Genomic DNA, 27,765 nt, shown 5'->3' with positions numbered 1-27,765 from the left:
ATTTTGGTCTGATTGCTACAGAAGTTATTGCTTGGCTTCCTGAATTATTACGACAGATAGCAGTCTGACTTCCTGCAAGTCTAACTTATTGTTGGCCGGCTTCCTGGGCTACTTATTAAAGATAAGGGGTTGGCTTCCTGGGGAGGTTGCTGGAAGTTATGGGTCTAAGTTCTATTTTTACATATGGTTGGCCATTATCTATTTGTATATTCAGGCACCACTTACAATCTTCTACCACTCAGAGTGTGATCCACAAACCAGCTATGTTAGGGTTCGACTGAGAGCTTGTTAAAATCTACCAAGTGATTCTTATGCAAATTGACACTTGCAAAACACTGGGTCATAATTCACCTTCATCGTACCACAGACAGGCACTATCCTCATTTTAAAGACTAGGAAATGAAGGCTGGGAAGGGTTTAGTGACTCACCCAGGTATGTGTCTAGTAGGAGGCAGAACTAGGATGTGAATCTGGCTGACTTCCAAGCTCTGCTTTTTTGTCCTGAACGTAAATGCGAACACTAACTTTTCTCAACAGATGTCAGACTAATAAGGCCTTCTTCTTAACAGGAAGCGTTAGGCAATGAAATAAAGTGTCAGTGCAGACTTTGATGAAGTCTTATTCAGGGACATCAAGACTGCTGAGCATTAAGTCCCCAAGGCAAGGATGTTCCTGCGATTATGGGATACCTTAAGAGGGCCCTCATTGGAGCAGAGATTATTGAGCTTTGACATGGGACATTCCTTTCTTTCCACAGGAAACAAATGGGATTAATAATCTATGACCATTATTCTTAAGCAAGGCATATCCCTTCACAGAAAATATAATTACACAGATCGCAACAAAGGTAGAATCATGCAATGTACACCAAGTTCCTGAATTCCTTCTTTGTCCAGAAATAATGCTTTAGCTATTTTACTCTATGTTTTATGGTGTAAAGAAAGACTTGCCTACGATGTCCCAACGAGCAGGAAAGTTGTGATTATATGTCACCATTGAAACTGCTTCAAATACAATTAGGAAAATTATAAAAGTGTGTCATCAAGGATCCCCAGTTCGTGCATCCAGTGAGGCTATGGTAGGGATGAAACCATTTTCTTGTCTCTGAAACAAGAAGTTGTGCTCAAGAAGCTTGGCTGTGGATTGCAGGATTTCCAGGTTCTCAATGGTCAGGTGAATTACAGCAGCTCCTGGAAACAACACAGGTGAGTGTTAAAGACTAATTAACAAAGATTGATATCATTTGAAGTTTACAATGTAAGTAATGACCATTGTACTTAGGTTTTATCCTTGCTTCTAATAACCTCTCTTTGCCTATGTTCTACCTACAGTGAGGCAAGGAATGCAATCAATCAATGCTTTTTTTTTGGATAAAGAGTTACATATTTTATAGAAAAAAAGTGGGGAAAAAAAAGACTTTTTCTCTAAATTTTTGTGTAACCACATTTGGGGAAGAAATAAACATCTTTATCCATTCATTCTTTTTTCAACACATTAATAAGCAAGGCACCATCCTTCACCTGATGACAGCCCTCAGAACAGTAGGTATAAAGACTATAGAAATAAGTAATGCAAATAGGGAGTGGTCACAAAATCCATCATCTGATGGCAGATGCCAATTTTTTATTCTCTTCTCTATGAAAAAATATAATCAAAGATATCTTAAATTTTTATTTAATCCCAGTAGAGAAAAAAAATCTGATTTTGAATAAATAAAGATCCCAATGAACTTAACTGAATTGTCTATTTAATAAAGAAACAAAAAACACAATCCATTGGGTGAAATGGAATGCAGCATAACTGATACACCAGTTTTAAGTAAGAATCCACCAGTAAGAGTTATAAAAGAAGAGAAGAGGAACGTTCTAATATATATGTATATGTATATTTTTTTATTTTATATATATATATCTTTTCCTAAATACAGTTTTGGACTTTCATTTTTTCTGCATGGGATATGCAGTCTCATCCTTGATTTACAGGAAAAGACATTAAGAAAAAGGAAGCCATTTCACTCCCTTTTGAGACTTCAGACCTTCCCTAGGACATTGTGTTCAGGCTCATGTTTTATTTGTACAGAAGGCTCAATGCTATGTGGTCATGGAAACTTTGGGGGTTATTTCTCATGCATCAGAATACTAACCTATAGAGATAACAGACCTAGAAGTGAACAGAGTAGAAAAAATTCTGTTGGTTATGTCTTTCAAAGTCTACTAGAGATGTTTCATGGAATGCTGGGCCCAGAGGAGGCTTAGTTTAAAAGTGACAAATCAATGTAGTAGCTGAAAACAATGGAGTCCTTTAATTTATAACTTTTTGTCACACAAAAAAACCCTGCATGTATTCTTTAAAATTTGTAAATGCCTCCAAAACATTACAATCTATCTTTCTGATACACTTTTTCATAGTTCACATTTTTTCTAAAAATTAAATATATATATATATGAATAAGACTGTTGGTAAAAATATTTTCCCAAAGCAGACAGAACAGTAATGAAATTGTAATACGGGACACACAGAGAGCCAGGGAGAAAAGGCTTAGATCCTGGAATCCCAAATGAAACCAAGCAAAAGTTATGGCCACACTCATTCCCAACTGGAAACACTATTATTAATGGAGAGGAGAGTGAATATAAATATAGCACAGACATCATTCAGTATTTAGGGTCCTCAAACTGACAGAAAGTATTTTAATTATAAACTCAGTATACATTGCTTACATTCATGAAAGAAGCCAAATTGCAATGTTATTTTTACTTTATGAATTTTCCTTTTGGTATTCAAACCCAGAGAAGGCATCGTATTTCCACTTTGACTGCAAATTCAGTAGTGCTGAAGGATACTTAATAGGTGCTGTGGTGTTTTCGGGGTAAATTCAAAGAAAGTTAAAGTCTTGGGTGAGTCACAAAACAAACATCTTCAAGTACAATGGAAAATGCTTTACATATGGTGTGCATTTTTCCTATTAAGAGGAACAATATCTTATGGAACACAGAAAATAAATAGATATAATGTTGATTCATCTGTGTCTATAAAGCAATAATTCATCCATCCAACATTTTTTTTTGGCCACACTGTGCAGCTTGAGGGATCTCAGTTCCCTAACCAGGGATTGAACCTGGGCCATGGCAGTGAAAGGCTGGAATCCTTACCACTAGGCCATCAGGGAACTCTTGTTTGTCCAACATTTAAAATAATGTCTAGTCCTCTAAGCAACAGGTGTATAGTAAATCGGGCTGAAAAGTTATGATAAGAATTAGGTCCAATTTGGAGAATACATGTTTTGCAACGGTTGCATTCTTTTCTAATTCTCAAAATAAAGTGATAAGGATTTTTAAAAAGATTTTAAATCAAAACTTCTCATCGTTGCATTTAAAGCTTAACCAGATCCACAGACTATATTGTATCTCAATGGAATGAAATAATACTGACCACCAAAATATACTGCAATTGCTTCCCGTGATACAAGTTCTCTTCTTTCATCTATTTCTCAAAAACACTCTTGTTGAACTGAGAAGCAGCAAGACAAAGAGAAACACTGGAAAGAGTTAGAAATCTCAGGTCCCTCTACCAACAACTGATGTGATTTCAGGCAGGTCACTCACTTCACCTTACAACCTCAGGAAATGATGATGTTAGCATTTATCTCCAAAGCCTCTTGCAGTGCTAGTGTTTAATGATCATACTGTTTCTTGGATGTTTCATCTTTATCATAATAACAATATTAACAGCAACAATATCAATAATAACAACAATAATAAGATGAGAGAGGCATTGGGGAATAGTTGGGAGAACAAAACAATGGGAGTCAGGCAATGTACATTCTAATTACTTCTTTGTCGGTAGATCATGAAATAACCTAGAATAAGTAGCTCCTCTGAGTCTTAGCTTATTTTTCTTTTTCCTTTCTTTTTTTTTTTTTTGGATCCAGAGGACAAGAATGATGCTTTTCCAACGAAATTCTACATAACTCTAAGATTTCATGTAGGTGCTTCATGCAAACACACACACACACACACACACCTGCATATATAATGGTTGAAAAGAATAATAAAGCAACATGGCTGCCTAACTATGTATTTCTTTCTAATTATAATATGCTGGAGCCCATCAACCCATTGATTAGTGCTGTTACATTACCTTGTTTTATATATATTGACCCCCAAAGAAAACACATCCTGGCATTTCTATTTAATGGGAGAATATCCTGAGATTCCAGGAATTTGGCTTTAAATATATGTTCCAACAAATACTTTTATGAGCCATGTGGAAATGAATTGTTTGATTTCAAATATTCATTTTATCAAAACTGGCTCTTTGTTTTTACTGACTTCACAAGAAATTACAGAAATTGAACTAGTAAAAAAAAAGTGAAACTAATAATATTGCTCTTTTTGTTTTATATATTAAAATTCCATGAAAAATTTCATGTGACTTAAGGATTCATATTTTTTAAGCTTGAATATCTTGAATAAATTATTCTGTAAGTTCTCTTCAATCTTGAATAACTTTAGACAATTGACCAGAGAAAATATCTAAAAGTTATCTTAGACACAGAAAAAGCAATGTTTGTATTACCTATCAAACGTGGCTGCCTGCTGAGTTTCTTTTAAGGCATCTTTGAATGTAGACAAATGTCATTCTAATCCTGGGAAAGTCCTGACAAGAATCCAAAGTCTTTATTGATAAAGAATACTTTTTAGTCCATAATGCAAATTCTGTTCATTCTAAATTGAGCTAGAAAAAGCGGAAGCAGGGAAGAGGTGAATGGAAATCAGCATTTCCTTGGGGAGGAAACATGACCATCAAGCCAAGGATATCAGTGGGACCAATTCCTTCACGGGAGCAAGGGGTGATAAATACCTTCCTATGCTGCTGTTTCACTGGGACAAAATGGCATGACTGCTGCTTCCTTTAGCTCAATAACATCACCAAGTTCATTTGTCTGAGGTCTTGTATACTTTGTACTTGGTCATAATATATTAATAATTTTGTACTACCTCTATCTAGTAAGTAGACAAATTCTCACAAAATGGGAGACAAGGTTTAAGGTAGAATGGAAACAGAAGAGAAGGGATGGACAATAAAATTATTTTTTCTCTTTTTTAGAGAAATTGGGGAATAAAGTAAGAACAGTGTAAATGATAAGCTACCAGATCAACATTTAATTCTCCATTGGATGGGTCCAATCCTAGGAATTTGTAAATGAAAACATTTGTTTGCCTGGCCTTTCTTAAACCAGACAGTTTCTTCATTTGTTATTTCATTATTGCTAAGAGTTTGTCTTGCAAAGCCATTCGGGGTCCATCTCTGACTTTTGGGATGCTACCTCCTTTTTCAAAGCTCAAGTACCACCTCACCTGTTAAGGTTCTTTCCATCCCCCCAGTGGGCTCATTTCTATCTCTTTTACAAAACCAATCAAAGCTCTCGTAGTGATAGTAACATGTCTTTCATGTTTTATAACATTATTATTTTAGGACAAAATAGAGGAGCTTTTTCAAAGCAGCTAACTATTTTCTCATAAAAGATGAGAAACGATGACATATGGAGTGGAAACAAAAGAGCTAAAATAACATTTATATATTCCAAAGGAAGGAATATTACAGACAGAAGGAAAGAAGCCAAGGAATAATCGGATAAGCAAATTCAAGAAAGTTAAGATTCAAATAATTTGCAAAATGACTCCCATTTCTGAAACAGTACATGGTTAGGAGTATTTCAGCAGGTCTTTCCCAAGGAGCGGGCAGTGTGCGCTCTTATGGAAAAGTAGTGACTGCAGCTGGCAAGGAGTCTCCCTGTGACTACAGCTACCAGCATGCCCACTGCAGGGCACGGTGCATGGTTCTCCTCTATGCAGACTGAGAACTCCTCCCGTGCAGTTGATACTATAGGAATCCTAGGTAATAAGGGAAAAGAAGAAATGAATGAATGAGGCAATGGTGAACATGTTCATTATTCTCAGTATTTCACTGTAGAAAGAGTTCGTAAAACTTCCCATGCTCGTGTTGAGTTGTTTAATGAAATACCTTATTTCAAAAAGTTGTTTGTTATGCTGTGTCCAATCCAAGACATACCTTCACATCTGCTACCCTGTCAATAGCTTTAGAAGAAGTTGTTTTTCTGATTTCCCTGGGATTAAGGCCTGAGGATGATTTCTGTCTCCAGTCTGTTCCATTAATACGAAACTGCAGTCAGTCACTGCAAATTCACATCTCTCTGAGAGCAGGCAGAGGCAAAATAAACCCGATGAACTTCAGGCTGCTTTTATTCAGTCCATTTTGCTTGGTTCTTAGTATCCAGATTACCTGGAGTGACATGATTCAGGCTGAAGTTCTCATATGATTTTCTTCTCAGACTTGAAAGCAAAAAGCATAGCAACATGAAGCAAATAGTAGTTATTGACCATGATTCCATCAACAGCCTTCTCACTTACATGCAAATGAAAAAAAAGAAAGGAGGCAACTCACCTTTGTGATCTTGCACTATTAAATGTGGCTATTCCAGGAAAGGTGGAGAGGAGGTGAGTAAACACTTCATCTAAATCTGTAGATGCAATCAGTGCAGAAAAGCTTTGTCAAATGTTATGTGATCACTTCCCTCTTAATATCTTGTACTTGCTAAGCTCGCTTGTAGCGTTTAGAGCAGTAAGTGGCTTGAATCGCAATGCATCCCCTTGTCGTGGTAAGGTTGGCAGTGCAATGGCAAGGATAATGGTCTGCCATTCCAGCTTATAGATGCTGTTAACCCCTAAGCAAATCATTCAGTCCGTCCTGCTGTGAGTTATTGCATAGAACTTTGACACTCAACCCCTAAGCAAACTCTGTAACTATATCCTACCGTTATTTTTTACTGAAGTTCAGAATTCAACACTATGCTACCTTTTTTTTCTATTTTCCCGACGATTTCTCAGTGTCTAATAATTTCTTTTACCCATAGTAGTCCACAAAGCATATTTCAAATGCTTAAATGTTCATGTCCCCTGCAATGTGTGTGTGCGCACACACACACACACACACACAAACTCATACACATTGACATTTGCTGTAGCCCCTTGCCCTATTGACTGCTTCTCAGTTCCAAGAGATACACCTGAAACATATAAAGAACAAGGTTGTCACTTTTGCCTAAACCAGTAGTTTGCAATGTGAGGTCTGTGGACTATGTGTCTTGGCTTCGGCTGGGGTGCTTACAAAAAGGTACATTCCCTAAGCCAGAGCCTTCAATTTCACAGTTGAAATTGCTGGAGGTGGTGCTAAGGAATCTGCAGTTTTTGATAAGTCAATTTCTTTGGGTGATTCTTCCATGAACTACATTTTGAGAGACACTGAAAAATATAAACAAAACATCTTAATTCTCTGTTTCCTCTCATGCCCCTTTATGAAACTAACCAAGGTGGCACACACGAGCAGCATCAAATTTCACACTCTCCTACTGCCTGAAGTCTGGTCCACAAATGTCTCCAGCAGCACCCACTAAGCCCTGACACACCATCTTGCTGCTAGTTGCTAAAGGTGCACTTTTACTTGACTCCGTGGCCAGGGGCCACTGGGAGTGAAAGCCATTCCCTTGCGTAGTAAAGATAAGTGATCTCCACCGCCCCCCACAGTCACTGGAAGAATAGAGCATAGGTGTCTCACAAGCTTCATGACCAGGTGTTCATTCTATCACCCCACTTCACTCAGGCCATCGGCTTGCAGCGTGTATGACTCCTGTAAAGAGAGGAAGAGGTTGGAGGCTGGGAAGTCCTGGTAAATAACAGAGAGGGTCCACATCATCCCTTGGGTCAACATGTTACCCTTTTCATTAAAAGTCATGATTCTCCTCTTGTTTAATTACCGATCATTGAGATTATCGCTCATGCTTTCACTAAACTCAATAAAAGGAAAGATAAACTCACACGCTCTAGTGGGTGGGGAGAAAATTACTAAAATAATAAGATGAGTTGAGCAGAGGTTAAGGGAGAAAGCCCATGGTTTTTAATAGAAACCACTTATGGCTTAAAGGATTCATTATGTTAGCTGTTTATTCAATTTTAGAACATTATAGTTGAGTCTCCTAGGTAATTAAATGAATTTCTTCACTGACTTCTACCCCTCTCTTTGAAGATCTCAGGATTCATGAAGCTCATATTAAAAAGTACCGCATTCCAATACTTTAATTATTTTGCCAGTAAGTTCTTCCTTCGGTTGAACCAAATTCTTCCACTTTCTAATTTCCACAGAGGGTTCTGGATCCGCTCTCGGGTGCCCCATTATCAATCCCAATCCTAGACCTGTAGGATAAGCCCTTTATATAATGAAGACAATGCTCATGACCACGTCCTTGAACACAGCAATCATTCCTTCCCGGGGACATTTTCAAGTTCCCTGGATCCTCACTGCGTTTGCCTGTGGAGAAATGCATGTTTACCCACGTCTCTTAGAATGCAGTTCTCTGAACTGAACAGGATACCCTAGGTGTGGCTGGGCAGCTAGTTTATCATATAATTTGTTCTGGACGCTGTGCTTTTATAGTACAACTTAAAATTTCATTATTTATTTATTTATTTATTTTTGCAATTATCACAATAATATATTCACATAGAACTTAGAATCAGCTAAAACTTTTAAGTCTCTTCTTCACTACATGCCACCTCCATGCTGGTATTTAGCCAAACCTCCCAAATTTGATACTTGTTTCTATTTTTTAATGTTTAATGCAGAACCAAATGCATTTTCTGATAAAATTTTATCTTTTTTTCTTGAATAATTCAGCTCACAGAATGAACACAGATTCTTTGTCCAGTATTTAAACTCTTCTTCCAAGCACCATGTCATCCTCAAGTGTAACAGACTTGTTCATTTGGAGGAAAATTTTATGTAAAGTAATGTTATTGGCAAATTTCTAGATTTTAAAAATATTTTCAAGATCTATTTATTACTAAAAAATAAATAGACCAAGGTATTATTTATCAAATCACCTGTGCATGTTCAGATATATATATGAATCATAGAATGTCTATGCTATGTATAAGGACAAGTAGAAACTACATATTATATATGTTATTATATTAATATATTATTATTATTAATATAATTATATATTATTTTATATATAATATTATATATTATATATAGGTATTTATATATAATATATAAATAATATATATACATTACATATATTACATATAATTACATATATTATATAATTACATAATATATTATATAATTACATAATATTATATATAATTACATATCATATATATTATTTTACATATTATATATATAAAATTTATATGGTATATATATATTCAATTAGCTATATCTGTCATATCTAGAGAGCAAGTTTATATAATCCAATTTAAGTCTATCACAATTAAATACTTATGAATGTTTGTAGTTAATGTACTTAACAAATACTTACTCAGCACCTAACACAGTGACAGGCATAGGTGTTGAGCACATACTGGTGATTAAATAGTCTTGGGATCTGGTCTCAGGGAGCACATAAGTTACAAAATAGTGGTGAAGACAGAAAATCAGCATATATGCAAACGAATATACGTATAATTACAATGTGTGATAAATGTAATAATGGAAAGGAACAGATAGAAAAAAGCAGGATGGATGACCTATTTAAGTAGGGTGGTCTCTACAACTTTTTTAACCAATTCCGTACCAAGTATTCATTACCAATAAAAAAAATCAACTCCATTTCTGTCATAGTTTATAAAGGCTATTTGGAACTATGTATCTGTTCAAAGGTTTTTGTGGCAATTTGAGTAAGCTTTAAAACACCATTATTATACAGTTTTGAGCCACACAATGTATTTGGTTTGAAAAATGGGAAAAAATGATGGTTGAAATTATTCTACTGCCTTAAGTTGGATTCCGAATTTTCAGTTTTTGTGTGGAATTCTTAGGAACAAACCTATAATTGTAATCCTTTTTGGTTTGTCAAAAATGTAGAGCTATTGCCAAATGATATCCATTTAGGAAATGCATTACAAAGTCTTGAAAAGAGAGCTGTGCAATTATGTATTCATAGTTACATCCCTTGATAGTATTAGGTTTGCTAGGAATTTCCAGGCTGTAAGCAATAGCAGTTTTCTGAAACTTTGTAAAGCCATCATTTGGCTCTCTCATGTAGAGCTTGTTCCCAGTAAAATAAGATGAAAGAAATAGTATTAAGTAATTTCATCTATTTTCATTAATGTTCTCATTGTGTCTGTTATGGTGGAGGAGCAATCCCTTACTCTGAGTTTAATTTCACCTGATCAACAGCAGTGAACCAAGGGTCATGTCGTAAAGATGAACCATAAAATCACCTTTATACGTCAGTTCTGTTTTATTCCTCTTCAACATATCCCCTAAACCAAACTCCCATTTCAATCTGTTACTCATCCTCTAGAAATTATTAGTTTAATTTCCAATGGAATTTGTTATTGATTTTTTATACATTACTATGATTCTTCTTAATCACAATTTGTGTTGAATAATATATTTCCATGTAAATCTAACTTTAAACAAAAACCTAAAACTAGGAAATGTCATTTTAAGTGGTAAATTAATCCATGTCCAATTAAGAAACTGAAGCATATGGGCTATTATGCTTCATTGGTTCTATATATGGTTTCAATATTAACACTGTGTTCTCCAGACTTTCTAAAGTGTGTTCAAGATAATGGCATAAGTCCATTTTTAAACTTCCCTTTTATTAAAAAAATAAGGAACAACCAAAAAGTCTGTAGTTTTCTTCTATTGAGCTGCATAAAGATCAAGGTTGGGCTTCCCTGGTGGTGCAGTGGTTAAGAATCCGCCTGCCAATGCAGGGGACACGGGTTCGAGCACTGGTCCGGGAAGATCCCACATGCCACGGAGCAACTAAGCCCGTGAGCCACAACTACTGAGCCTGCGCTCTAGAGCCCGCGAGCCACAACTACTGAGCCCGTGCACCGAAAGCCTGTGCTCCGCAATAAGAGAAGCCACCACAATGAGAAGCCCGCGCACCACAGCGAAGAATGGCCCCCGTTCACGGCAGCTAGAGAAAGCCTGCATGAAGCAACGAAGACCCAACGCAGCCAAAAATAAAATAAATTAATTTAAAAAAAAAAGATCAAGGCTGTGACTATGAGAGTTTGTATAATGATTGACCTCTACATCAATCCATTTTCTAAATAAAATATTGGAATGTGTATATTTGTAGACTTTTAAATACTTGAAGAATGCTGAAAAGAATTCCTGGTGTTTGTGGACCACCCTTTTAGGAAAACTGAGTCTGTTCCCAACAGCTGGTTATCAGAACACGTCACACCTCAATCATTTTGGCAAGAAGAAATCTCCTCACATTTTGATTATATTTAATAGGATTTATTCTTGCAATGCCCTCAAAGAAAGCAAGTATTGCCAGAATAGCGTCCCAGCTTCTCCAGAGGAATACATTTCAAGAAATATAATCAAGGTGTCATAAAAATTTATTTTCTTCTCCATTTTTCTTTTCAACATTCATTTTCTTCTTTAGAATCATGAGTTCATAATGGCCAGAGGTCATGCTAATCATTAGAAATACAAAAGAAAAACAGATGTATCTGAATCCAACTGTAGCACTTTATCTGTCTTTGTCTTATCCACCTTCTTTCTCTGTCTTTTCACCTATTACCTGCTGGCCTTTTGTTTTTTTTTTTCCTTTTCTGATATGATGTGATCTTCATGGGGTTAGGTCCCTGAGTAAACTTTGGTGTTAAGGTAGACGTTTCTACAAAAAGGGCAAAATCACTCACAACAGTGTAGTTATAGGGGGTGGGGAGCAATTTTCCAGTCTTCTAATATTTCCTTTCATATGAAGGGAATTCCAGTAGAGGAAGAGGAAGAACTTAATCAGAAGCTGTACCTTTAGACAAAGAAACAGCACTTGGAGACTTTCTGGGCTTTTTCCCGGAAGCCAGGCTGCCAATAGAGAGCTGGGCTCCTCCGAGATGTGTGGTCTCCCAGCTGGACACCAGGGGGCGCACCGCCTGATCCAGGGAATGCGTCATCAGGGGCAGAGTGGATGGTAAGGACCTAATGCTATCATGAGCTAAGTCACATTCTCCCATGTCACCTTTATCAGTATGAAGTTAATTTTTGGCCTCATGTATCAATTGGTGGAAAAGCTGTGTGGGCAAAAAGCAGTGGAATTTATTGAGCCTCCTCAAATTCAATATGTTTTTCCCTCATGCGTTTCTCCCTGACCTTCAACCCTACCTCACCCCACCCCTCTTCAGGAGTTTAGAACTAGGAGTCCGAAAACTAGCTTCATTTGCATTTGGGGAATACCCATTTAAAAATGCAGTCTTTCAAAGTGAGATTAGGTTACAATTCAGTACCAAATTTTCACCCACTGCCCTTTCCCCCCCAAGATTCATAAATATCCCAATTACTCTTTTTCAGGCATGAAATCAGTCGAACTCTAGCCAGCCATGGTATCTCATGAAAGAAAAATATGGTACAAAAGATTACTATTGATTGACACACTTACTAAATATTTACTTCACAGCATTGACCCAGCTAGCATACATTTAGGTGACCTTCTGAGCTCTGGAGTTGTACCAATTGTAGTTTTCTACTGAAATAGCAAGACACACATGCAAGCAAGTTAATCTTTATTCTTTTTTGTGCAGTTTCTTTTCTGTTTCCTATTCTATTGAAACAATGTCCTACTCCAGAATTGGTACCCAGAATCTATTAACACAACTATTAGATCAAATAGACCACAACCAAAATTGGAAGTGTGAGGCAGAATCATCACTTTATAGTCACCAACCTATGGAAACTGGAAGCAATGAGAGGGGTTGATTACAGTTATAGTACTGATAGGTCTGCTTATTGATAAGCAAAGCTCTTTCTCTCCTCACTGTCATTAAAGTGTACCAATGACTCTTTAGTCAAGAGGGTAGAACTACCATGGAGGTGACAAGAGAAGTAAAAGAAAATCCCATCCCCCTGGGTTAGGGAGATTATGGGAGAAGAAGCTAAAAGGGAAAAGAGAGTCAGGGATGAGACATTTCTTACTGGATCACCTGATTACCCCTCCAGTAGCTATGTTTAGAGGAGCAGAGCAGGGGTGGGGGAGAGTGGGAAGGAGGAGGACTTTGGTCTGCTGTAAATGTGTGACACTGGCAGGAGATGGCCTCATGAGCTGCCTCTTCACCAGCTAGAGTTCAGGCAGGAGGAAGAATATTAAAGCGCACTCAGAGATATGGTTAGGTAGGTAGTTGTAAAATCTGAACTAACTTTCCTAGGCTCTCTTCAACTCCCTTGTGGCGTGCATGGGACACCGAAATTCTCTGTTTCCTACATAGATATACCATGCCACAAGTTGTATTTTGTATTTATTTGTTGTTATTTATCTATCATGTGTTGGTTTGATTTTTATTGACCTGCTAGCCCAGGGTCAAAGAATTTCAACCCGAACGGGCAAATCTGGGCTCGGTGATGGTGCAACAACATCTCCTGTCTCATCACCTCACTCTCTCTGCCAACCAGATGTTTATCCTTATCTCAGCAATACTGAAGAGGAAGGGGTGTCCAATCTAGAGTCCTCCTGGGTCACTCTCTGGTGATTTCTGCACTCAAAGCCAACTCTTTCTGGGCAGGGATCCTTCTGTTGTCTCGAAAGAACACACGCCCTCATGTGCCTTGAGATTGTTAGTCAGAGGCATAATGAGAAATGGCGTTCAGAGCCGGTAGTCCCTTGAATTCACTAGGATGTATACAAGCACCTGTAGTTCATCAGCTACCCTCTCAAACCTGACGACTCAGTGAACGCCCTGGGAGGGCGGGAGTCACATCACTTTACATCTGGATGTTAGCGACCTAGGAGAAATCCTTGCCAGCAACAGCCCTGGGAGGGATGTACAAACTGAAGTTTACCAAGAAGAGAATAAGAGCTCCTTAACTTCCTAGAGGCAAAGGCCATGCTCCCAAGCACTCAAAAATGCTACATCTCCCTTTGTAGTGTTATTTCTTGACAAGGTTCTTTTTTTTAATTTAAATCTTTATTGGAGTATAATTGCTTTACAATGGTGTGTTAGTTTCTGCTGTATAACAAAGTGAATCAGCTATATGTATACATATATCCCCATATCTCCTCCCTCTTGTGTCTCCCTCCCACCCTCCCTATCCCACCCCTCTAGGTGGTCACAAAGCACCGAGCTGATCTCCCTGTGCTATGCGGCTGCTTCCCACCAGCTATCTATTTTACATTTGGTTGTGTATATCAGTCCATGCCACTCTCTCACTTTGTTCTTTAACATGTATAAATAAATGCCACCATCCTCACAGTACTTGGTACTTTGAAAATTCATTGTGAAACCTCACTTTAAGCTCTTTAATAAATTCTTCCCTGTTCTGAGTAAAATATACAGAGATTTAAAAGCAAAAAAATAAAACAAAAAAAACTGAGGAATTTCAAAATTTTACATACTGTTAAGAAAGGATTTGGATGATTTAAAACACTAGTTTCCACATGATGAGTGTTTCAGTGGGGGCAGGTGGAAGTTCTTGTAATACCTTGACGATTCCAACAGTTTCCTGGCTGGTTTCCCCACGTGTCCCCCTCCTGACTGTTTTCGACTAGCCGGAGTGTAATTTTTAAAAATATATCTCAGATTAAGTGATTTTCCTACTCAAAACCTTGCCATAGTTTCCCATCACACAAATTCATCTCCTACAACATTCCTTCTTACTCACTCTGTTCCAGTTGCATTTGCTGTGCCTTTGACACACAAAGCAGACTCCCCTGGGGCATTTGCACCTGTCATTCTCTCTGCCTGGTATTCGCTTCCTCCAGATATGGACATGATTACCCCATCACTTTTTTAGGGTATTTGCCAAAAATCAACTTCTTAAAGAGGGAGACTGACCAATGGCCTTATAAGAACACCCTATAGTCATTGTATCTTCCTATTTTGCTTTATTTCTTTCAAACCACTGTCTGATATTACATTACTTATCTGTTTAGTTGCTGTCTCCCCAAAATAGAATAACTGTTCTGTAAGATCAAGGAATGTATTTGGTTTCCAGGGTATAGAATAATGCAGTATTAGCCACTCAATAAATATTTATTGATTAAGTGAATTTTATTTTAGACATTGTTATAAATAAAATCAGTATGTTTATGTGATGTGATCTTGTTTGTTACTTGGTTTTTACATTTTCAGGCAGGTGTGTAATTGGTAGACATAAAACCATAACATCTGCACCTCATCAAATTAATTTTGTGTGTCTTAAGTGGCAAGCCCATTTGCTGACTGTTTTCCAAAATTCAAACCATGCTGGTCTTTTTGATGTGATCAATAAAGAACTGAAAAAGTATATTTACATAGATTGTCCATGAAGAGAGAATCTAATTATGTCATTTGTTATAAAAACCATGAATTGGAGGCTGCATTTAATACTTACTGGTAAAATCCAAACCAGAGAGTACTTGGAAAGAATCATTCCTCTTGGACTTTAACATAAATCATTTAATATCTTTTGGTGGAAGAGTTCCTTCTTATTTAAATTTTTCCTCAATTAATATAAACAAAATATATTTTCCCCAAAACATGATAGTGTATATAGAGCAAAGACTTTGGAGATAGTCTGATATTGTATTAGGGCACCCATCCCAGCATTTATGGGTTGCATGTTTCCATTTTCAACTTCAGTCTATTTTTTATCTGTCCGATGGGGGTTTAAATACCTACATTGCAGAGAAGGTGGGAGGAGTTATTGTTTTAATAATCTATAAAGGACCTAGCCTAGTACCTGACACATGGCTAAACAATTTCCTTTCCCTTCCTTTTCATATCCCTCACTTTTATCAGTGGTTAAACCAAAACCTGGTTGAGAAAGTAAGGCCAGACTCACCCAGATTCTTTTCAAAGAATCTAGAAAAGTTACTGCATTTGTTTGAATGATATGAGAGGCATGTATTCCTCAAATGGTCAAATCATCTGTTCTCATATGTATGTGTTTGGAGAGTGAGAAAATTGGCAGGTCAACATCAATTGTTTTTTCCTCCTCCATCCTTGCAAATGCAGCATTTTCTGTGGCTTTAGAGTCATCTGCTGATGTTACAGTAAGAGTTGATATATTGGACACATTTGACCATAGCCAGCCAAATCTAATTCTGATGAATTTATCCTGGCTAGTCCCTCATCTCTGTTTACTGCTTAGAACTTGAAATCCAAGCACATGCCATTCCATTGCATGCCTCCAAGAGATTCAAGGGATTATATTTAACTACAGAGAACATAAATTATCAGTGTTGTTGTGGTTGTCTTAATCTGTTGAAGTTTTGTCACATATCTTGGATCAATTGCTTTGAATATGGATTTGGACATATCCAAACTTGATCTTAGTTAATAAAAATGAAGTCTGTTAAGTATTAATCAGTTATCTTCCTTGTTCTACAAAAACAATATCTGCTTGTAGAGCATTAAAATTGAACTAGGATAGTTTGATGCACATCAACAAAAAATGTTATAACATTTCCCCTGGCTTGTCTCTATTGGACTACATTACTTTAACCTAGAGACACAAAAAAATTGAGTTTGAAAGACATTTTTGATGAGAAAAGGGATATTCCTATAGGAATTTCCAAGCATGGTTTAAAATGGCTCTAAAATCTATTCTAAAATTTAGCTGATGTTTCTTATAGGCTCTTTCAAGGCCACAAGATTGCTCCACTCCAAACAGCAATCACAATAATACTGAATTCATGACACTTGATATAGGACTTGGTTTTTCTAAATTATCAATATTTTGAAATAAACATGCAAATATAATTGCTTCTTTCAAATTCAGTATAATTTTAAACATCTTAAATCACATCACGAGTTTTTTAAAAAATTTTTTCATAGCTAGTCAACAATCTATACTTTAGTGACACATCTAAACTGAAACAATTCTTCCAACTGTTAAGTCATAAAATCACAAGAGAGAAGTATACTATTAAATTGGTCTCTGGCGAAAATGATATTGAAGTTATTACTAAATATAATCAGTGTCTTCACCGACCCTTCATGTAGAAGGTGCTATATATGATCTTCTTAAAGTTTTTAATTTAATCTAATTTATTTATTTTTTATACAGCAGGTTCTTATTAGTTATCCATTTTATACATATTAGTGTATATATGTCAATTCCAATCTCCCAATTCATCCCACCACCACCAACCCCCTGCCCATTTTTCCCCCTTGGTGTCCATACGTTTGTCCTCTACATCTGTGTCTCTATTTCTGACTTGCAAACCGGTTCATCTGTACCATTTTTCTAGATTCCACATATATACGTTAATATACGGTATTTGTTTTTCTCTTTCTGACTTACTTCACTCTGTATGACAGTCGCTAGGTCCATCCACGTCTCTACAAATGACCCCATTTCATTCCTTTTTATGGCTGACTAATATCCCATTGTATATATGTACCACATCTTCTTTATCCATTCATCTGTTGTTGAGCATTTAGGTTGCTTCCATGACCTGGCTATGGTACATAGAGCTGCAATGAACATTGGGGTGCATGTGTCTTTTTGAATTATGGTTTTCTCTGGGTATATGCCCAGTAGTGGGATTGCTGGGTCATATAGTAATTCTATTTTTAGTTTTTAAGGAACCTCTATACTGTTCTCCATAGTGGCTGTATCAATTTACATTCCCACCAACAGTGCAAGAGGGTTCCCTTTTCTCCACACCCTCTCCAACATTTGTTGTTTGTAGAGTTTCTGATGATTCCCATTCTAACCTGTGGGAGGTGATACCTCACTGTAGTTTTGATTTGCATTTCTCCAATAATTAGTGATGTTGAGCAGCTTTTCATGTGCTTCTTGGCCATCTGTATGTCTTCTTTGGAGAGATGTCTATTTAGGTTCTTCTGCCCGTTTTTTGATTGGGTTGTTTGCTTTTTAATATTGAGCTGCATGGGCTGTTTATATATTTTGGAGATTAATCCTTTGTCTTTGTTCATTGGCAAACATTTCCTCCCATTCTGAGGGTTGTCTTTTTGTCTTGTTTATAGTTTACTTTGCTGTGAAAAAGTTTTAAGTTTCATTAGGTCTTATTTGTTTATTTTTGTTTTTATTCCATTAATCTAGGAGGTGGGTCAGAAAAGATCATGCTGTGATTTATGTCAAAGAGTGTTCTTCCTATGTTTTCCTCTAAGAGTTTTATAGTGTCCGGTCTTACATTTAGGTCTCGAACCCATTTTGAGTTTATTTCTGTGTATGGTGTTAGGGAGTGTAACACCCTAATTTCATTCTTTTACATGTAGCTGTCCAATTATCTCAGCACCACTTATTGAAGAGACTGTATTTTCTCCATTGTATATTCTTGCCTCCTTTGTCACAGATTAGTTGACCATAGGTGCGTGGGTTTATCTCTCGGCTTTCTATTCTGTTCCATTGATCTATATTTCTGTCTTTGTGCCAGTACCATATTGTCTTGATGACTGTAGCTTTGTAGTATAGTCTGAAGTCAGGGAGCCTGATTCCTCCGGCTCCGTTTTTTTCCCTCAAGATTGCTTTGGCTATTAGGGGTCTTTTGTGTCTCCATACAAATTTTAAGATTTTTTTGTTCTAGTTCTGTAAAAAATGCCATCGGTAACTTGATAGGGATTTCATTGGATCTGTAGATTGCTGTGGGTAGTATAGTCATTTTCACAATACTGATTCTTACAATCCTAGAACATGGTATATCTCTCCATTTGTTTGTGTCATCTTTGATTTCTTTCATCAGGGTATTATAGTTTTCTGAGTACAAGTATTTTACTTACTTAGGTCGGTTTATTCCTAGGTATTTTATTCTTTTTGTTGTAATGGTGAATAGGATTGTTTCCTTAATTTCTCTATCTGATCTTTCATTGTTAGTGTATAGAAATGCCAGAGATTTCTGTGCATTAATTTTGTATCCTGCAACTTTACCAAGTTCATTGATTAGCTCTAGTAGTTTTCTGGTGGCATCTTCAGGATTCCCTATGTGTAGTATCATGTCATCTGCTAACAGTGACAGTTTTACTTCTTTTCCAATTTGTATTCCTTTTATTTCTTTTTCTCCTCTGATTGCCATGGCTAGGACTACCAATACTATGTTGAATAATAGTGGCAAGAGCGGACATCCTTGACTTGTTCCTGACCTTAGAGGAAATGCTTTCAGTTTTTCACCATTGAGAATGATGTGGGTTTGTTGTATATGGCCTTTATGATATTGAGGTAAGTAAGTTCCCTCTCTGCCCACTTTCTGGAGAGTTTTTATTATAAATGGGTGTTGAATTTTGTCAAAAGCTGTTTTTTTATCTATTGAGATGATCATATGGTTTTTATTCTTCAATCTGTTAATATGGTGTATCACACTGATTGATTTCTGTATATTGAAGAATCCTTGCATCCCTGCGATAAATGCCACTTGATCATGGCGTATGATCCTTTTAATGTGTTGTTGGATTCTCTTTGCTAGTATTTTGTTGAGGATTTTTGCATCTATATTCATCAGTGATATTGCTCTGTAATTTTCTTTTTTTGTATTATCTCTGTCTGGTTTTGGCATCAGGGTGATGTGGCCTCATAGAATGAGTTTGGGAGTGTTCCTTCCTCCACAATTTTTTGGAAAAGTTTGAGAAGGATGGGTGTTAGCTCATCTCTAAATGTTTGATGGAATTCACCTGTGAAGCTGTCTGGTCCTGAATTTTTGTTTGTTGGAAGATTTTTAATCACAGTTTCAATTTCATTACTTGTCATTTGTCTGTTCATATTTTCTATTTCTTCCTGGTTCAGTCTTGGAAGGTTATACATTTCTAAGAATGTGTCCATTTCTTCCAGGTTGTCCATTTTATTGGCATAGAGTTGCTTGTAGTAGTCTCTTATGATGCTTTGTATTTCTGTGGTGTTCGTTGTCACTCCTCCTTTTTCATTTCTAATTTTATTGATTTGAGTCCTCTCCCTCTTTTTCCTGATGAGTCTGGCTAAAGGTTTATCAATTTTGTTTACCTTCTCAAACAACCAGCTTTTAATTTTATTGATCTTTGCTATTGTTTCCTTTGTTTCTATTTCATTTATTTCTGCTCTGATCTTTAGGATTTCTTTCCTTCTACTAACTTTGGGTTTTGTTTGTTCTTCTTTCTCTAGTTCCTTTAGGTGTAAGGTTAGATTATTTATTTGAGATTTTTCTTATTTCTTGAGGTAGGATTGTATTTCTATAAATTTCCCTCTTAGAACTGCTTTTGCTGCATCCATAGGTTTTGGATCGTCGTGTTTTCATTGTCATTTGTCTCTCGGTATTTTTTTTTTTTTAATTAATTAATTTATTTATTTATGGCTGTGTTGGGTCTTCGTTTCTGTGCGAGGGCTTTCTCTAGTTGCGGCAAGTGGGGGCCACTCTTCATCGCGGTGCGCGGGCCTCTCACTATCGCAGCCTCTCTTGTTGCGGAGCACAGGCTGCAGACGCGCAGGCTCAGTAGTTGTGGCTCACGGGCCTAGTTGCTCCGTGGCATGTGGGATCTTCCCAGACCAGGGCTCGAACCCGTGTCCCCTGCATTGGCAGGCAGATTCTCAACCACTGCGCCACCAGGGAAGCCCTGTCTCTCGGTATTTTTCGATTTCCTCTTTGACTTCTTCAGTGATGTCTTGGTTAATTAGTAACGTATTGTTTCGCCTCCATATGTTTGTGTTTTTTACGGTTTTTTCCCTGTAATTGATTTGTAATCTCATAGCATTGTGGTCAGAAAAGATGCTTCATATGATTTCAATATTCTTAAATTTACCAAGGCTTGATTTGTGACCCAAGATGTGATCTATCCTGGAGAATGTTCTGTGTGCACTTGAGAAGAAAGTGTAATCTGCTGTTTTCAGATGGACAGTCCTATAAATATCAATGAAATCTATCTGGTCTATTGTGTCATTTAAAGCTTGTATTTCCTTATTAATTTTCTGTCTGGATGTTCTGTCCATTGGTGTAAGTGAGGTGTTAAAGTCCCCCACTATTATTGTGTTACTGTCGATTTCCCCTTTTAGAGCTGTTAGCATTTGCCTTATGTATTGAGGTGCTCCTATGTTGGGTGCATATATATTTATAATTGTTATATCTTCTTCTTGGGTTGATCCCTTGATCATTATGTAGTGTCCTTCCTTGTCTCTTGTAGCATTCTTTATTTTAAAGTCTATTTTATCTGATATGAGTATTGCTACTCCAGCTTTCTTTTGATTTCCATTTGGAACATCTTTTTCTATCTCCTCACTTTCAGTCTGTATGTATCCCTAGGTCTGAAGTGGGTCTCTTGTAGACAGCAGATATATGGGTCTTGTTTTTGTATCCATTCAGCAAGCCTGTGTCTTTTGGTGGGAGCATTTAATCCAATCACATTTAAGGTAATTATTGATATGTATGTTTCTATGACCATTTTCTTAATTGTTTTGGGTTTGTTTTTGTAGGTCCTTTTCTTCTCTTGTGTTTCCCACTTAGAGAAGTTCCTTTAGCATTTGTGGTAGAGCTGGTTTGGTGGTGCTGAATTCTCTTAGCTTTTGCTTGTCTGTAAAGCTTTTGATTCCTCTGTCGAATCTGAATGTGATCCTTGCCGGGTAGAGTAATCTTGGTTGTAGGTTCTTTCCTTTCATCACTTTAAGTATATCATGCCACTCCCTTCTGGCTTGTAGAGTTTCTGCTGAGAAATCAGCTGTTAACCTTATGGGAGTTCCCTTGTATGTTATTTGTCATTTTTCCCTGGTTGCTTTTAATAATTTTTCTTTGTCTTTAATTTTTGTCCATTTGATTAATATGTGTCTCAGTGTGTTTCTCCTTGGGTTTATCCTGCTCTTTGCTTCCTGAACTTGGGTAGCTATTTCCTTTCCCATGTTAGGGAAGCTTTCAACTATAATCTCTTCAAATATTTTCTTGAGTCCTTTCTCTCTCTCTTCTCCTTCTGGGACCCCTATAATGCAACTGTTGTTGTGTTTAATGTTGTCCCAGAGGCCTCTTAGGCTGTCTTCATTCTTTAGGCTGTCTTCATTCTTTTCATTCTTTTTTCTTTATTCTGTTCCACAGCAGTGAATTCCACCATTCTGTCTTCCAGGTCAGTTATCCATTCTTCTGCCTCAGTTATTCTGCTATTGATTCCTTCTAGTGTATTTTTCATTTCAGTTATTGTATTCTTCATCTCTGTTTGTTTGTTCTTTAATTCTTCTAGGTCATTGTTAAAAATTTATTGCATCTTCTCGATCTTTGCCTCCATTCTTTTTCCGAGGTCCTGGATCATCTTCACTATCATTATTCTGAATTCTTTTTCTGGAAGGTTGCCTATCTCCACTTCATTTAGTTGTTTTTCTGGGGTTTTATCTTGTTCCTTCATCTGATATATAGGCCTATGCCTTTTCATTTTGTTTATCTTTCTGTGAATGTGGTTTTCATTCCACAGGCTGCAGAATTGTAGTTCTTATTGCTTCTGATGTCTTCCCTCTTTTGATCTTTTAAACTATACTAAATCTGGCCATTTTCTTGCTGTAATAAGAAGGACCAGATCAAGAACCTAAGTAGGTACAGGGAACCCCCTATGGACTAAGAAATGGTAGTAAGTAGATGTTGCTGACACTTATTCAAATTTATTTACAATGATCGTGTGCAATTTTAAAAGAATAAAAAAAAAAAGAGCAAATAACAATTTTTAGGAGTACTGTATTATCAGACCCAATAAAAATCTCACCTTTCTCTTCATCTCTCTGTCTTTTCTTCTCAAATGAGATCTTCAAATAGCAAGAGAAGTACAAAATGGAAAGTAATCTTATGATGCCACCTATTATAAGCCTCTTGAAGAAATGAAGGAGAGAGAGAGATGTCCCCAGAAGACCAATACATATATATCAGCCTGGTCAGACTGGCGGTTTACTTCAACTCTCATTTATACCCCTGAGAGTTTGGCATTTCTTCAGTTCTTTACCTGAATCTATGTCATTTCATATTCTATCTTTTCAATTACTTTTGCCTTAAATTATCCGGAGTCCCCTGATACAAGCAACTTGGAAAAATGGTGTTTTGACTGAATACTGAAAGGATAAAAACAAAAAGAACTATACATAAACATTGTGCTCTGGTTGGTAAATTTCCTTCTCACAGGGTACAAATTAGTAATTCTGAAACTACTTTATATGCATACTAGTGTTGAATAACTAAATAAATTGCTTTTAAGGGGAGCCAGGTTTCTTACAGACAGTCAAAAAAGTTACAAATAAAGAAGGGGGGAACCTGGAATGAATTAGAGTCAGAGATACCAGTAGGAACTTATGTTTATTTAAACATGCATACAAATAGATATAAAAATAAATATATATATATGTGTGTGTGTGTACATGGGTTACTATATATATGTGTATGTATATATATATATAAACATATATATATATATATATACACACACTTATATTTTTTAGTTCTGTTCACTAATAGAATCTAGAAGCAGTGACGTCCCAGGAGCACATCTATACTCAGATCTTGGTTTCTAAATACTAGTCTCCAGTAAAAGGAACCAGTGCTTCTTGGGAAATGGCTGATCCTAGAACTAAGGTAGGGAAAGTACAAGATGTCTCTGGAGCACTTTACAACTCCAGAAATTAAGGATGTGGAAAAAAAAAAAAGGTGGATTCAAAAGACACAGGAATCCACCCAAGTTTCCAGTGGCCAGAGGTGGAACAATTTGAGCAACAAAATAAATAGCCATGGTATTGAATTACTATTACCCAAAGAATGAAACAAATATCCATGAGTCCACATTAATGTAAAAAAAGATGGAAGAGAAAGAATAAATGATCCTTACAGAGGAATCCCAAATAGCATATATTCCCTGCCTGTAGGAAGTGGAGCCTAATTCCAATCCTCTTGAATGTGGACTGGACTTAGTGACTTGTTCCCAAAAGATAAAAATGTAAAAAATAGTAACTTGAGGGTGGAGAAACATGGAAGACACTGCTTTAATTAAGTGGTCAAGGTTAACCTCACTAGTGGTAAGTCATGTCGATATCATAAATCCCTTGATATGATGCAATGAGAAAGGCACCTCACCTCTGTGTTATTCTACCCTAAAACCCACAATTCCAGCTTAGTCATGAAATTGATCAAACAGATCGAGGGAAATTATACAAAACACCTGATCATTACTCATCAAAAATCAAGATCATAGAAAAATAAGGGAAAGACTGAGAAACCGTCACATATTGTAGGAGCTCAAGAAGATATAAAGACTAAATGCAATGTGCTACCTTGGATTTGGGTTAAATCCTAGATAAACAGTGGACTTCAGTGGAAAAAATGGTGAAATCTAAGTCTGCAGTTTAGTCAATAATGCACTAATGTTAAATTCTTAGTTTCGACAAACGCAGTGTGGTTATATAAAATGTAACCACATTAGGGGAAGCTGGATGAAGGGCATATGGGAACTCTCTGTACTATCTTTACAATTTTGCTATAAATATAACATTTTTCCAAAATAAAAAGTTAAAAGTATCCAGTTCTTTTTCTTGCTGATTTCTCCTTAAATGATGCCTGGTGTTAATGAACAAATTTTTCACAATCCCATTTTAACAGTGGAACTAAGATTGTACTCACAATTTGTACTCAAAATTGGAGAATTTTTTAGTAACTGCTGCACTAAAAATATCATCTCAAATATTCTGAGTGTTTACTCTGATGTTGGTATATGGATAAAAATAAAACATAGGTTGTTCCCTGAATGCTTTGTAGACTAAGTGTCTATGCAAATTCAAAACAGGTATTGAAGCCCCCCTAAGACACACCATGATGAAGCGGACCTCATTGTAATAGTACATAAAATAAAGGGCAGACATGTTGTAAATACTTGAATTTCTCATACAACTAATATTTATTAAGCATTTGTAATGTTTCAGCTACTCTGCTAGGTAGTATGGATAGAGTGTTGAATGGAGGTTTACTGTTTGATGGACTGGCCATGAAGATATTCATCCGTTTAGATTCTAAGGCCAAAGAGTAGTTTTCTTCATGACTTTCACAGTCTTACTAGCTTTCATCAGGAACATCTATTTGAGATTAATCACTTTCCAACCAGAACTAGAAATATGAGGAAACTGCTTTTTCATTAAGCCTATTCAGAGGGCTCAGAGTCAATCTTTTCTTCATCTCCTTTCCCAAAATATGCTGATAAATAGAATATTTATTCATACCCATCCAGCTTATTTCAATAGAAAGGCTACTTTGGGTGCTGCTTCAAAAGTATAGGGAACCAAGTGAATGATCTAGATAGTAGAAAAAATTTGCATGTTAAAGTCAGCTTTTACTTTTAAGGAGAAAGATCAATAAGAGAAATATTTGATGCCAAGCACAGTATTTCTTTACATGAACAGTTTTCTTTACAATGAACAAGGTTTCATTTCGACTACATCATTTTTCTCTAGCGGAAGAGTTTCCATAATTACTAAACATATATAATTGGCTTAATGCTAAAGGCTTTAGACTGTGCTGCTATGCTAGTATTTATATACCATTATATGTTACCTTTACAGTTTTCAGGGAGAAAGTCAAGAAAAGCAGGGCTGACTAAAATTCTCAACCTCCTCCTAAAGACCAAGATTGAGTTACAATATTTCAATATAAAAACCAAACAATAATTACTCTGTGTTTATATGTAGTATTTTATAAGAAATATCAAAGAGCTTATTCTGGAATTGATTATTAGAAAAAAAATTACACTCTTAAAAGCATTTCATCTTTTTTCTATGACTTGTGTATTAGCTTGGACTTTTAGCTGCCAGTAATAAGAACATAGGTCAGACTTCCTACAAGTTTAAAAAAAGAAGGCGGGGCAGAGAGATTTATCATATCTGAGTGTCTCAAACAATCCAAGGACAATTTTGGTTTGGTCCTGAGGATCTCTGCTTCTTTCTGCATGTCTGTTTCCTCTCTCTCTTCTCTAATCATGGTTTTCAATGGCATCAAGCTTGCCATTGAACTTGGTGCTGCCAATTACTAGCTTTTTTTTTCCCCCTTGGAGAAATTATTTAATCTTTCTGTGTCTGTTTGTTAATATATGAAATGGGGATGAAAATAGTACCTACTTCACTGAGTTGCTGCAAAGATTGAATGAATTGCTTTGTGTAAAACACAGAACAGTGCCTGGCCTGGTAAACATTCTCCAAGTGTTAGGTATTATTTGTATTGTAAGGTCACCCCGAAAGCTTTCTCCATAGCCATTAATTAAGAAAATAAGGCAAATGAAGAAGATTTTCCCAAAATAGTCCATTAAAAAATGAAGGTACCAAAACCACAATAACCTTTACCACCTAATTAAATTAGAAATATTAAAGCGCCATTTTGTAAAAAAAGATTCTATGAAGGTCCTGTGCTCTAGAATTTTTACAGAGCCATTCCAGATTGTTAGGCCACTGTTTTGCAGATAGCAAATGCCTTGCATATAGCTCTCTGAGTCATAGCAACCTTGAGACACCCCTGAGAGCCTATGAAAGTCTGGGTGCTAAAGTGTCCACTGGAAGTCAACTGAAAGAATAAGAAGGGGAAGTAGACAATAAGGATGTGAAATAGATGTCTCGTTTGCTCTCACCTCTGCCCAGAATGAGAAACTGGGGAGTAAGAATAAACAGAAGCTGATGTTTGTTCTGTTTTGTTTTTCTCCTTGTATTCCTCCCAGTTTTCTCTCTTACTGGTTCCGGTTCTTAATTTCTCCCATTTGAATAACCCTGCAGGAGAGACAAATAGGGCCTTAGGTTATCTCATTTCCAGTCTCCTAGCCATTGTCAAATCTTGCATTTGACCATATTGTTTGACCCTTAGTTTTGAAACTAAACATATTTGAAGTATAGCAGAAAGATTGAACAAGTGAAAGAGGCTGCATGAACAAATGAAAGAAAAAAGAATTTCAGTACAAGGTACTCTTAGGGAATAGCATGGTTAAGAGAATAATTTTAGCTGAGAAAAGGGGGTGAAAAGAGGATAGTATGGTTGTTGCAGGCTATTTCAGATGTTTCATAAGATTTGACATGCCTAGGTTTTGAAGGGAAAGTTATAAAATTAACCACACTTACAATAGCAAGGTACTGTTCAATCAACCTCATATGTGTTAATTTATTTCACTCACAGTAACCTTATACATAGTATCTTATTCCTATTTCTTATAAGGAAGCTGAGCCCAGAACAGTTAAGTAAGTTTTCTAAAGTCACACAGCTTGTAAGAGGCAGAGCCAGGACTTGAAAATCAGATAATCTAGTGAGCCCAAGACCTTTAACCCTAACCCTTACTATTCTGCTTTGAAAAATAACTGAATTAGAAGCTTAATTCTACAAAGCAAAACTCAAGAATTAAAATAAACACATTGACGTAAATGTCATTAAGAATTTTTACAAAGTTCTACATCAGAATGAGGACATGATCTGTATAACTATATTTGCCAATATAAAAAGGGAAATAATTTGATATCACTACTGTACTTTACTGCAAGTTCTGAGATTAAAAGAGTGCTTGTGAAAAGAATAATTAGGGATTGTTCTTCTCTTATTTAAAGAAATAATACAGAATATTTTAGCCTTTGAGAATGAAAATATTCAACTAAACTAAAGATTCAGAGAAAATTTAACAAATGAAGACAAGATATTTGCATGATTCAATTCAAAGTTCAGCCTTAAAGAAAAAGACTAAATACTTGAGGAAAAATAACTCTCCATCATGACTAAGTAGGATTTATCTCAGATATGGAAGTCTGGATTAAAATTCAGAAATCTTTTACTGTGATATTTTA

The 27,765-nt window shown here is 36.3% G+C and overlaps 1 long non-coding RNA gene across 1 annotated transcript; it reads right to left on the bottom strand.

Moving 5' to 3' along the window:
* Positions 1-5,845: 5,845 nt before the first annotated feature.
* On the bottom strand, positions 5,846-26,647 carry LOC132376158 (uncharacterized). The gene is made up of 5 exons (XR_009506232.1): positions 26,574-26,647; positions 7,639-7,710; positions 6,469-6,544; positions 6,076-6,356; positions 5,846-5,897 (listed from the first exon to the last, which is right to left on the bottom strand). It is a non-coding gene; the product is annotated as an uncharacterized LOC132376158 (long non-coding RNA).
* Between the last annotated feature and the right edge of the window lie 1,118 nt (positions 26,648-27,765).

Source organism: Balaenoptera ricei, chromosome 12 (assembly GCF_028023285.1).
Source record: "Balaenoptera ricei isolate mBalRic1 chromosome 12, mBalRic1.hap2, whole genome shotgun sequence".
In the NCBI taxonomy this organism is placed as follows: Eukaryota; Metazoa; Chordata; class Mammalia; order Artiodactyla; family Balaenopteridae; genus Balaenoptera; species Balaenoptera ricei.
The sequence above is the reverse complement of the archived record's forward strand: the minus strand, read 5'-3'. Positions and strand labels throughout refer to the sequence as shown.